Below are 12,076 nucleotides of genomic sequence, written 5' to 3' on the forward strand. Positions count from 1 at the left end.
AGTGACACTGCCCTCTACAGCTAAGATGCTGAACAACAGCTCAACCTGGAGCTGGGCTGCCCTGAGTTGCCGGCGTCGGCGTCGGCTGCAGCCCCTGCTGCAGTGGGTTGCCATGGGCTACCGTTCCCATATGTAGCCAGCAGCCAGCGAGAGCTGCCAGCAGTTGCCGTGAGCGGCCGTCCAGAAGCCGGCGACTGATCTGCTTCGCCCGGGAAGAGCGCAATGATGGTGCCAACTTGGGCCAGTGAAGCAATGTCCTCCACAACTAGACTGAAGAACAAAAGGACAGCAACTTGTCTGTTCCCCCCTTCCCCCAATTCCCCAGCGCTGTTCCCATCCCCACAATTCCCCAATAAAAAAAAAAATCTTAAAAAAAAAAATTCTGTTTAAAAAAAAAAAGAGTCGAGCCCAGCATTCCCCACTGCAACTTCTCATCGCAGCAGGCCATGCATGCAATGTGATGGCTCTGAATAGTTTGCCGATGGTGCCCATGGGAATAGGGATGCAGCTCCGGGCGGATGGGAGGGCGATGCCCAGGAGTGGTGTGGTGGTGTGAGGTGGCACGTGTGGAGCCGTCCTTCAGCCCTGCACCCCGACTACAGGTCAGTTGCATCCTCCAGCCTCAGCACTGGCCTCACTGTGCCGTCTGGAATTCTTGACCCCATTGCATGACTCGTAACCACCTTCAGGTCCATTGGGATGTCACTTTCTCAGTGGGGACTTTCCTGCCTCCCTCCCCCACCCCTCTGCCCAGGTGTGAGCTGGGCTCCTGTAAGTGGAGGGTTATAATCGTATGCACTCATCCCGGTTGGTGGGAGGCATCAACTAATTGACATAGGTGAGACTTAGCCCAGCCAGCAGGTGGCAAGTGTGTGTTACTACCACTGTTATTGTCAGTATGTGGGTGATGTGTGGTGCTGGGCAGGGGCCATCCAGAACTTCCAGGCAGGGAGGGTCTCCCACAGGGGGCATCTCAGTTGATGAGATGGGGGGAGGATCCTGAGAGACCACCCAGGGCAGGAGGGAGTTTCAGTCTCAGACTAGATACAGAAACGACCTCTGTGGACAGATCACGCCCCATGAATGATACCCAGGTGGGCAGCTGACTGGTCCCCGAAGCCATTCATACGTCATTAAAGCTCATCAACTCATCACATGAGCATTTTATCAGGAATGCTAATTTCATCCCAGAAGGAAATTCTGCCCAGCCCAGGTGTGGGACAGTGTTTCCTTTCTGGTGCTTTTAAGGAACTAGAGCTTGGAAAGCGCATCTTCTCCAGCAGATCCAATGTTTGGTTCCCGAAATGGCTGCAGGCAGCAGACTGTGGACTCAGGCAGCCAGGACCTGGGCGCGACAGGCTGGGAGGCAGCTGGCATCGCGCAGGCACAGGGCTCGAGGAAGATGGTCCTCTATCCAGAAGACCTGACCGTGAGCACAGGTTCCGGATCCGAGGGGCTGGGTGGTGCCGACCATCTGTGCTCTGTAATTAAAACTCATGTGAGTGCAGCTGACTTGCTGGAAACTCCTTGGTTTAAGGAGAAAGAGGCATCCAAAGGCTGAGAGAGACAGGAATATATTGTACTTGACTTGTTTAGTTGTCCCCTCATTATCCTCCGAGAGGGCCTGAGGACACCCCCTCACAAGACATCAGAGGTGTACTTTGGAGTAGTGGGGGGGGGCAGCAACAGCTTTGAAAGGCTCTGGGGAGGCTGGCCTCTGTAGGGCAGAATGAAATGGAGTGAAGAGGTACTGGGTGGCAGAGGCCATGTGGCCAGGCTGGCGTGGTCACCACGATGGTCAAGAAGAACGGTGTGGTCTAGAGATCTTTGGCTCATTGGTCATGGAGTCACCCTTAGGACAAAAACAGGGCAGTGTCAGTGCAGGTGGGCGTGGTGGTGGAAAGACCCTCGTCTCAGGATCCTGGCCCAGACTTGACTCATAATGCAGGAGAGTCAGCTCCTCCTCCAATTCCTGAACATGAGTCATTCACAGACCAGAACCCCTGCCAGAGGGAAAGACCTGGCGGAAACATGCAAGGCTGGACTGTCTTCCCCTGGCCTCCCCCGCAGGGAGATGCCGACTGCCCAGGATGGCTGTGCCTTACAGGGTGGGGGTGGGAGGGCGGCAGCGGGCGTGGGGTGGGGGGACCCTCAGGCTCTCAAGGGTTGTTGGTTCCTGGCTCTTAGCTGGTGTCACTTCCTAGACTCTCTGATCAACCACTCCCACCACCACCACCAGTCCACTGATCAGAGGGGGACTTTGGAAGTCAGATGAGACATGCGTTTTGGGCCACAACAGACACATAGGGTATGTGACTACCGTTAATTTCCCGGTTCACGTATCATTTGGATAGATACACCGAGCAGATGGCTGACACTTCCTGCTGACCCCAGCAAGGTCTCTTCAGCTGGGAAGCCCAGTGGAGGCTCCAAGCTCCCCTCCCCTCCCGGCGTTGAGAAAACACCAGCCACTTTGACAGCTAACCCCCAAATGTCAGTGACTTGGTACAATAGATGTTTGTTTCTTGCTCACAGAGAGTCCCATTTGCAACATGGGCAGGGATGGGGGAGAGGCTCCCTGCTCCACACAGTCAATTAGAAACCCAGGCTGAAGGAATTGCTGCCATTTTTGGCATGTGGATTTAAGGCCATCCTGGAAGGGAGAAGAGCACGCATGCAGCAGTAAGCAAGAGGCACTGTGGGTCAGGCCTGGGAGTGGCCCATGTCATTTCTGCCCAAGTCAATCCCAAAACTCCGCGATGCGGCCCAATCTAGACGCAAAAGGGGCTGGGAAGTACAGAGCTGGGCTGGGAGGTGTGGTCTGCTGGAGCCAGCAGTGGGGGCATCAGCTTTCTGACATCTCAGTTTGCTGACTCTGGCAACAAGAGTAACTCCCTAGGGGACCTGTTCTATGGTAGTGTTGGGGATGAGTGTATTTCTAGAAGCTCAGACTAGATGTTTCTCTTTCAGTCCTTTCAATGACTGTAGGCATGAATTCCGTGATTTAAATCCCTTTCTGCTCAAACTAGCCACACATGCGTCTGTAATCCACACCCAAACCCTAGCTTTTACAGTCAGTGAGATGAGAGAGAGGTCACGGAACTGGGAGGCCATGGTGTGGGGGGTGGAGATGGGTGATGTCAGAACTTGAGTGAGCAGGCAACCCATGAGCAGGGCGCCAAAGTCCTCAGGGAATGAAAACACGGTTGACCAGGTGGGACCCATCTGATCACTGCTCTATTCCTAGTGCCTCACACTTTAGGGGTTGTGTGTGTGTGTGTATGTGTGTGTGTGTGTGTGTTAAACATTTTAAAATGCAGAATATTCTTCTGTTCATTTATGCATTCATTTAATATCTGTCCAGCAAAAAACATCATTATATGTTCTGTCTGTGTGCCTGAATAAGAAAAACAATTCCAAAAATATAATCTAAAACTCCTCTATTGCAAAGCACTTGGAAATGCTGACAAAAATATAATAAGCATTCTTTTAAATGTACAGCTGACCTTGAAAGAAAGCAAGAGATATCCCCAGAGACAAAAAATGAAGTGGAAATGAAAAGCAACAGGGTAAGCAATTTAGATTCTCACACAAAGTCAGGACTTCTAAAGACCCATAATTTCAGTGCAAAGCTAGAAAGACTAGAAAAAAACCCTGCTTTGCAGGAAAGAAATGAAAGGTTTTGTAATGACCTCACCACAGATGGGAATGAAATCTCCCTCAAAATTCATAAGTATAGATTTACCTTCAAATGGGTGTGGGTTTTAAATACATACTACCTGGTGGTGTGGAATTAGTTGAAGTGGTTGCAGATTAGCAGCAGTTAGGTGCCTGGAAGAAGCAAATACACATCTTCTCTGGAGACCTTCAGTCTCAGCTCAGTGCCTCCAGGTTCCCACAGACTGAATTAGCCAAACATGAGATCACAGTCAAATCACAAAATATATAGGTATGCTAAAAATATTCACAGAGATAAAAGATTGAAAACTTGAACAAGGAATGAAAAACTACTGGAAAGAATCAGAAAAAAAAAAAGAAAATAATCTGATAGATTTGAAGAGGAAGAAAACATAATTTTAGAAAAGAAAAATATAAGAGTTGAAATTTCAATGGGCAGGTTAAATAGCAGACTAGACACAGCTGAGAATTATTGAACTACAAGATGAGTCTGAAAAAATTACTCAGAATACAAACTAGACTAGGAGATGAGAACCCTTTGTCAAAGTTAGAATGAGAAGGTAAATCATATTTAAAAATTTTTTAATCTTTAAAAAAATTCCACACAATTTTATTAAATATACTTATAATGTTGTGGGACCATCACCACTATCAGTTTCCAGAACTCTTGCATCATCCTAAACAGAAACCCTACCCATTAAACAATAATCCCTCCCCTCTCCCCCGACCCCCACCCCTGTAACTTCCATTCTGCTTTCTGTCTCCATGGATCTGTATTCCAGATACTTTATATAAGTCAAGTCATATACTGTTTGTCCTTTTGTGAATGGCTTATTTCACTTCACATAATGTTTTCAAGGTTCATCCATGAGGTCTAACATATGTTTAATAGGAGATACTGAGGACACATAATATTCAAAAAGATAATAGCAGAGAATGTCCAAATTTGATGAAAGACATAACTCCTTAGATTCAGGAGCACAACAAATCCCAAACAGGATAACTAAAACTAAAACACCCAGACACAGCTTGTTGAAACTGAATATTAAAGATAACAGAGTCTTAAAAGTAGCCAGAAAGTACAAATTATCTATAGAAAGAATAGCAATTAAAAACGGTGTGTATTTCAATGGCAACAATAGAACCCAGACAACAGTGTAATTGTAAGTTAAAAATGTGGAGTGTAAATAACTGTTAAGCTAGAATTGCACACTCAGGGGGCCAATGCTCGTTGCCTATTCCAACATGCATCTTGCCTTTTTCCTTATTCACAGAGCCCTGATTTTATAGGGGCAGCCATGTGCTCACCTAAGAAAGAACCTCATTTTCTAGCCTCACTAGCATCCAGACCCACTTCTGGTTAATGAGATGTAAGCAGAGTCATTGGTAAGGTTTCAGAAAAGCTCTTTAAGAGAGTCAGACATCTGTACATAATGAAAAAATCTGCATACAGGGGTTAGAAGGAAACTTTCTCAATCTGATACAGGGAATCTATAAAAAAACCTTCAGATAACACAGTGGTGAAATACTGAACATTCCCCCCTATGATTGAGACTTCTATATAACACTGCACTGGTGGTCCTAGCCATTGTAATAAGGCAAGACAAATAAATAAAAGGCATAAAAATTTCAAAAGGAGGAAGTATTTTGCTATTTGCGGATGACCTGATTGTTAATTGTTAATGTAGAAAATCCTAAGGAACCTATAAAAATGATACTGGAACTAAGAGAATTTCGCAAGGTTACAGGCTACAAAGTTTATATACAAAATCAGTTGTGTTTTTATGTACTAGCAACAAAAAAATTATAAAGTGAAATTTAAAAATTTCATTTGCAGGGGCCGACCGAGTGGCTCAGTTGGTTAACAGCTCACGCAAGAGTGCAAGCTCTGAGCAACAGCGGTTTGATGCCCGGCCTGAGCTGAGTTGCCGCTGAGATGGCTCAGCTAAAAAAAAAAAAAAAACAAACCAAAAAAAAATTAATTTGCAGTAATGTGAAATAACAAAATTCTTAGGAGTAAATGTAACAAAAATGCACAAGAACTCGACACTGAAAACTACTAAGCCTTGCTGAGATAAATTAAGGGAGACCAAAATAAATGAGAGGATATACCATGTTCATATATCGGAAGAGTCAATATTTTTAAGATGTCCATTCTCTCTAAATATATTTATAGATTGAATGCTATACCAATCAAGTTCCCAGCAGGTTGTTTTTGTAGAAATTGACAGCTTGATTCTAAAACTTATACAGAAATGAAAATGTCCTAGAATAGCCAACAAAATTTAAAAAGCACAAAGTTGTAGTATTTATGCTATCTGATTTCAAGATTTACTATAAAGTTATACAAATTAAGACAGTGTGGTATTGGAGGAAGTATATAAATATAGATAAATGGGAAAAGGATAGAAAGTTCAGGAATAGACCCACAAGTATGTGGTCAACTGATTTTCAACAGAAATGCAAAGGTGATTCAGTGGGAAAGGAAAGTCTTTTCAAAAATGGTGCTGGGAGGTCCTAGGACTCAAAAGCATACGGAGAGTAGAACAGTGGATCCCAGGGGTTGTGGGAGGGGGAGGAGAGTGAGTGTTTAATGGACACAGAGATTCTGTTTGGGAAAATGAGAAAGATCTGGAGATGGGTGGTGGTGATGGCTGCACAACAATGTAAACGCACTTAATGACCTGAACTATACACTTAAACATGGTTAAAATGGTAAATCTTGTTATATATATTTTACCACAATAAAAATACTTTAAAATAATTTTTTAAAAAAGATTTTTATTGGGGAACTGGGAGAGGGGAACAGTGCTGGGGAATTGGGGGAAGGGGAACAGACAAGTTGCTGTCATTTTTGTTCTTCAGTCTAGTCGTGGAGGACGTTGCTTCACTGGCCCAAGGTGGCACCATCATTGCGCTCTTCGGGGGCGAGGCAGATCAGTTGCCGGCTTCTGGATGGCCGCTGACAGCGACTGCTGGCCGCTCACGCTGGCTGCTGGCTACACACGGTAGCCCATGGCTACCTGCAGCCTATGCCGTTGCCGGCGGACTCACGGCAGCCCAGCTCCAGGTTGAGCTGTTGTTCAGCATCTTAGCTGTGGAGGGCAGTGTCACTGGCTCTCATATGTGGGATCCGAACCGGGGCCCTCTGGCGTCCCAAGCCAGCTCTTAACCAATGCGCCACTTGGCCGGCCGTAAAATAATGTTTAAAAGTGGTCTGAAACAGTTGGACATCCACAAAGGGAAAATACAAACATCCATGTTTTCAGGACATCACAAACAAAACTTAACTTTAAATTAAATCACAGACCTAAACATAAGTGTTAAAACTACAACTTCCACATGAAAACACAGGAGAAAGTTTCTGGGCTTTTGCAGTAGGCAAAGATTTCTTAGGACACACAGAATATGAACAATAAAGGAAAAAATGGATTTTATAATAAAGAAAAACTTTTGTTCTTTCAAAGAGACTATGTGAAAGTGAAAAGGCAAGCCACGAAATTAGAGAAGTTTTGCAGTACATCTTACAAAAAATTTGTATCCAGGTTATATAAAGAGCTCCTAAATTTCAATAAGTCAAATTACTCAGTTTTTAAAAAACAAAAGTCCTGGGCTAGAGGTACTGCTCTGAGGTTCACAAGGTACCAGGCGTGCAGTAAGCATTTTCCCTCCACGTCTCTCATCTCGCCCATACAGTGGCCCAGGAGGCAGGCACCTTGCTTTGTACCCAGCACCTGAAACAAGGCCAGAATGAATAAGGGTACGAAGCAATTCCTGCCATTGTCCCCAACTTACAGAGCATATACAGCGACACAGGGAGGCTAAGAAGCTTTCCCAGGCCACCTGGGTGTTTGGGGCTGAGCTGGGATTCTATCCAGGCAACCGCTCCAAGACTAGCCCCCTTCAACTGCTCCGTGATGTGGACTTTCAACCGAGAAGGGAAATTTATTGGCTCTTAAAACCAAATGCAAGAAAAGCAGAAGTGCTATTAGATTCCAGGGACGAAATTTAGGGACTCAACCCCCTTCAGAACCATCCTTGTGTCCTGCATCTGTATTTCTCTCAGTGTTGCTTTCTTCTCAAAGCTGGAATCTTGGGCACCAGTAGCTGCTGAGTTCACATCTCTCCTACGTATCCCAAGACTGGAAAAAGAGTTTCTTTCCCCACTTCTGAGAGGGGCTGGATTCTCACTGGCCCTGCTGGGATCACAGGCCAACTGCCATGGTTCAAATGCTGATTTCTGTACTGACTAGCCATATGCACATTTGATGAGTTAAGTTACTTGCTCTAGTTTGCTTTTGTTTCCTCATCTGTTAAATGAGGACAATGACGGGGCTTGCTCAGTAATTCTGTAATGACTAAATGAGTTAACACATGTCATACACTTAGAATGACATGTAGCATTAAAAAACCTTAGTGAGTAATCTATTTTCGTAACTCTGATTGCATATTTCTTTTTTATTTAAACGATTTTCATAAAGCCTTGTGGTGGTCTCTCTGTAGAGTGATAACCAGTGCTTGTCTCCATCTTCTTTGGAGTCTGAATTATTGTATATTACCCTTTGTAGTCCCCATGGCCACCAAACCAAGAAAGTAACATAAAAAAACTCCCGGGCTAGTGGTACTCCTCGGAAGGGATACATCTCAGCTGCTCAGGGTTCCCTGATATGCAGCCCCAACTGAGTTCACAGCCCAAATAAAAAAATTCTACCAGAAATAATCTACCATGAGTGACAGTCAGTAGACAGCACAAAGAGCAGGATTAGACCACCAAAAATTTCATAACATGGAACTATTGACTAGAAATAAAAAGTAAATGTTTTTGAAATGATTAAAGACAGAAGAAAATGTAAAATTGATTAAATTAAACAAGACAATAGAAAGAAAGAGCTGGGCAGATTTGATAATGTCCCAGAATAGGGTTTCTAGAAATAACATCTATGATTATTGAAACTGAAAGCTTTATGGAAAAAAAACCCCCCACAACTCTGTGGATGGGATTAAAAGCAGATTAAACACAATCAGAGAAAGAATTAGTGGGATGGAAGTCAGAATTAGGAAAATTATCCAGAAAACAACACACAGAGAGAAAAATCTTCAAAGTATTGAGAAGAAAATAATTGTCAATTTAGAATTCTACACTGGCTTAAATTATCATTTAAGAATGGGGGTGAAATAAGACATTTCAAAGGCTGAAGGAATTTGTCACTACTAGACATTATTTTTAAAAAATTTCTAGGGCTGGCCGAGTGGCGCGTTGGTTAGGAGTTGGCTTGGCACGCCACCTCTGAGCAGCAGGGCCCCGGTTTGGATTCCACATGAGGGCCAGTGACGCTGTACCCTCTACAGCTAAGATGGTGAACAACAGCTCGACCTGGAGCTGGGCTGCCGTGAGTCGCAGGCGATGGCGTAGGCTGCAGTGGGGCTGGCCAACAACGGGAGTGAGCTTTCATGAGCTGCCGTGAGCGGCTGTCCAATGGCCAGCGAGCAACCGCCTCACCAGGGAAGAGCGCAATGATAATACCAACATGGGCCAGTGAAACAACGTCCTCCAAAACTAGACTGAAGAACAAAAGGACAGCAACTTGTCTGCTTCCCTTCCCCGATTCCCCAACGCTGTTCCCCTCCCCCAATTCCCCAATAAAATCTTAAAAAAAAAGAAACTGATTAACATGTGGCTATATCTAAACAAGCATTCATGTGTGATAGCGATAGTAATAAGATAATTAATTTGGAGGTCAAAAACGACATGGGCAAAAGCCTGTGTAATGAGGAGTGATGATTAGTTAAAATATTCTAAATTCTTACTATTACATGGAAGAAAGGTAGAGATATTAATGAACTTGAGACTTTGTTAATTATGTATGTTGAAAATATAAGTGTATTTATGAAAATGATTGAAAGAGAATGGATCACTTCCAAACAATGGGAGTTTAGGAAAAGGGGAAAAAGGAAAACTTGGTGAATTGAATAGAGGACAGAAAGGGAGAAAACAGGAGCATAGAGAAAAAGATAGACAACACAAAATAAGATTGTAAAAATAAGTTAAAACATATCACTAGCCATAATAAACACACCATTAAAGGTTGAAAATAGTAAGATTTGTGTTTTATTTTTTTTTTAAATCTAGCTACACATATTATTTACCAGAAGCACATCTCAGTATGTAAGACATAGAAAGGATAAAAGAAAAAGAATGGAAAAATATATATATGAGGTTGATAATCACACACAAAAAGTGCTGTGGCTATATTAATTATTGGAAAAAACAAAATTAAGGCAAAAAATTGTTAGGGATAAAGGGTGGTACCATATAATGATAAAAGGAAAAATTAGTCAGGAAACTATAATAATCCTAAACCTCTTAGCATTTAAAAACAAAGTCACGAAATAAGCAAAATTTCATGGGGAGAGAGCTAAAGCCACGGTCATACCAGTGGGGTTTTAACTCACCTCCGTTGGTAATTTATAAATCAAGGAGATTGAAAATTAGAAAGACACAGAATATTTGAATAATACAACTCACAAGCTATCAATGGAATATGTATATCCTTGCATCCAATAATTGCTTATTGAACAGATAGGACAGCTTTACAAAAATAGACCATGTATATGGCCACAAAGAAAAGCCTTCATAAAATCTCCAAAGGTCAGCACTGTGCTGACCACTTTCTCTGACCACAATGCAATAAAATAGGAAATCAGTATGCAATGGTTAATCCTCCCTCCAAGAGTATACATTTGAAAATTTAAATAAGCATATTTTTTCAATAATTCCCAATCCAAAAAATATATATTGATATTGGAAAATCAGAACAAGATGAAATTAAAAATACTTATCAAAACTTAAGGCATGGGGGCCGGCCGGGTGGCTCAGTTGGTTAGAACGTGAGCTCTGAGCAACAGGACTGCCAGTTCGACTCCCACATGAGCCAGTGAGCTGCGCCTGAGCTGAGCTGCTGCTCAGCTGCCAACAGGCAGCCAGATGGCTCAGCTGGTGAGAGCACGTGCTCTTAACAACAAGGTTGCCGGTTTGACTCCCGCATGGGATGGTGGGCTGCACACACCCTCCCACCCCCCACAACTAGATTGAAAGCGGTGACTGGACTTGGAGCTGAGCTTGCACCCTGCACAACTAAGACTGAAGGACGACAACTTGACTTGGAGCTGATGGGTCCTGGAAAAAAGACACTGTTCCCCAATAAAGTAAAAAAAAACACACAAAACTTAAGGGATGGGACTAAAGTGGCACTTGGAAATTTACAGCTTTAAGTGCTTATTGTCAGAAAAGAGAAAGACTAGAAGTAGAGTTATGTGTGTGTTCAAGAAATTAGAAAAGGAATCATAATAAAATAAAAGGAAAAGCAGAGAAAAATAAACAACACAATAAAACAAATAGAAAATAGAGATGATTAACAAAATGAAAAGCTGATTCTTTAGAAAAAGATTTCTATTCCTAGAAAGATAAAATTTAACAAATCAAACTCAGGATGAAATAGGACCTACATATACTGATAGATATTTACGACTAGAAGCAATAAAAAATTTACTGGGCTGGCCGAGTGGTGCACTGGTTAAGAGTTGGCTTGGGAGCACAAGCTCTGAGCAGCAGGACCCCGGTTCAGATCCCACATGAGGGCCAGTGACGCTGCGCCCTCTACAGCTAAGGTGGTGAACAACAGCTCGACCTGGAGCTGGGCTGCTGTGAGTCACCTTGAGCTACTGTGAGTGGCGGACAGCTGGCGTGAGCTGCTGTGAGCCACCGACCAAAAGCAGGCGAGTGACTGCCTCATCCGGGAAGAGCGCAATAATAATACCAACATTGGCCAGTGAAGCGACATCCTCCACAACTAGACTGAAGAACAGGACAGCAACTTGTCTGTTCCCCTCCCCCAATTCTCCAATAAAATCTTAGAAAAAAATTTTTTTAAATAAAAATAAAAAATTTACCCACAGGAAAGACACTCGACCCGGGTCAACCGAGCACCCAGGATTCCTGCCTCATGCAAAGTGCTCTGGAGTTGGAGAGAGGGTCTGATCTGAAGAGAGGAAGCTGGGTGTGAACAGCTTACAAATGCAGATGGGAGCTTTGATTTGTGCATTGAGCACCCACAATGCACCAGGTACTCACTGTCCCGGGGCCTTGGGCATCCATGAGACAAACAGGCAAAGCTCCCTCTGCACAGGGAGCCCACCTGCTGGAAAAGACAGATACTAAACAGTGAACAACTAACAGGTGAGTTACAGTGCATCAGAAGACAGCAGTGCTGTGGAAGAAAGACAAGTAGGTCAGAGTGAGGGGTGGAGGCCCATGGGGTGGGGGTGGGGGTAGGGGCGGCACTTGGGGAAAAGACTGTAGATTCGGGGAAGAGGAAGGGCAGGTGGGGGAGGGTCTGAC

At 43.8% G+C, this 12,076-nt stretch overlaps 1 long non-coding RNA gene across 1 annotated transcript; it reads right to left on the reverse strand.

The window, feature by feature from the left end:
• Positions 1-346: 346 nt before the first annotated feature.
• LOC109396601 (uncharacterized) lies at positions 347-11,715 on the reverse strand. The gene is made up of 3 exons (XR_002126870.1): positions 11,633-11,715; positions 1,589-3,902; positions 347-1,481 (listed from the first exon to the last, which is right to left on the reverse strand). It is a non-coding gene; the product is annotated as an uncharacterized LOC109396601 (long non-coding RNA).
• Between the last annotated feature and the right edge of the window lie 361 nt (positions 11,716-12,076).

The sequence above is a fragment of the Hipposideros armiger genome, unplaced genomic scaffold (genome assembly GCF_001890085.2).
Source record: "Hipposideros armiger isolate ML-2016 unplaced genomic scaffold, ASM189008v1 scaffold_530, whole genome shotgun sequence".
NCBI classification, from domain to species: Eukaryota; Metazoa; Chordata; class Mammalia; order Chiroptera; family Hipposideridae; genus Hipposideros; species Hipposideros armiger.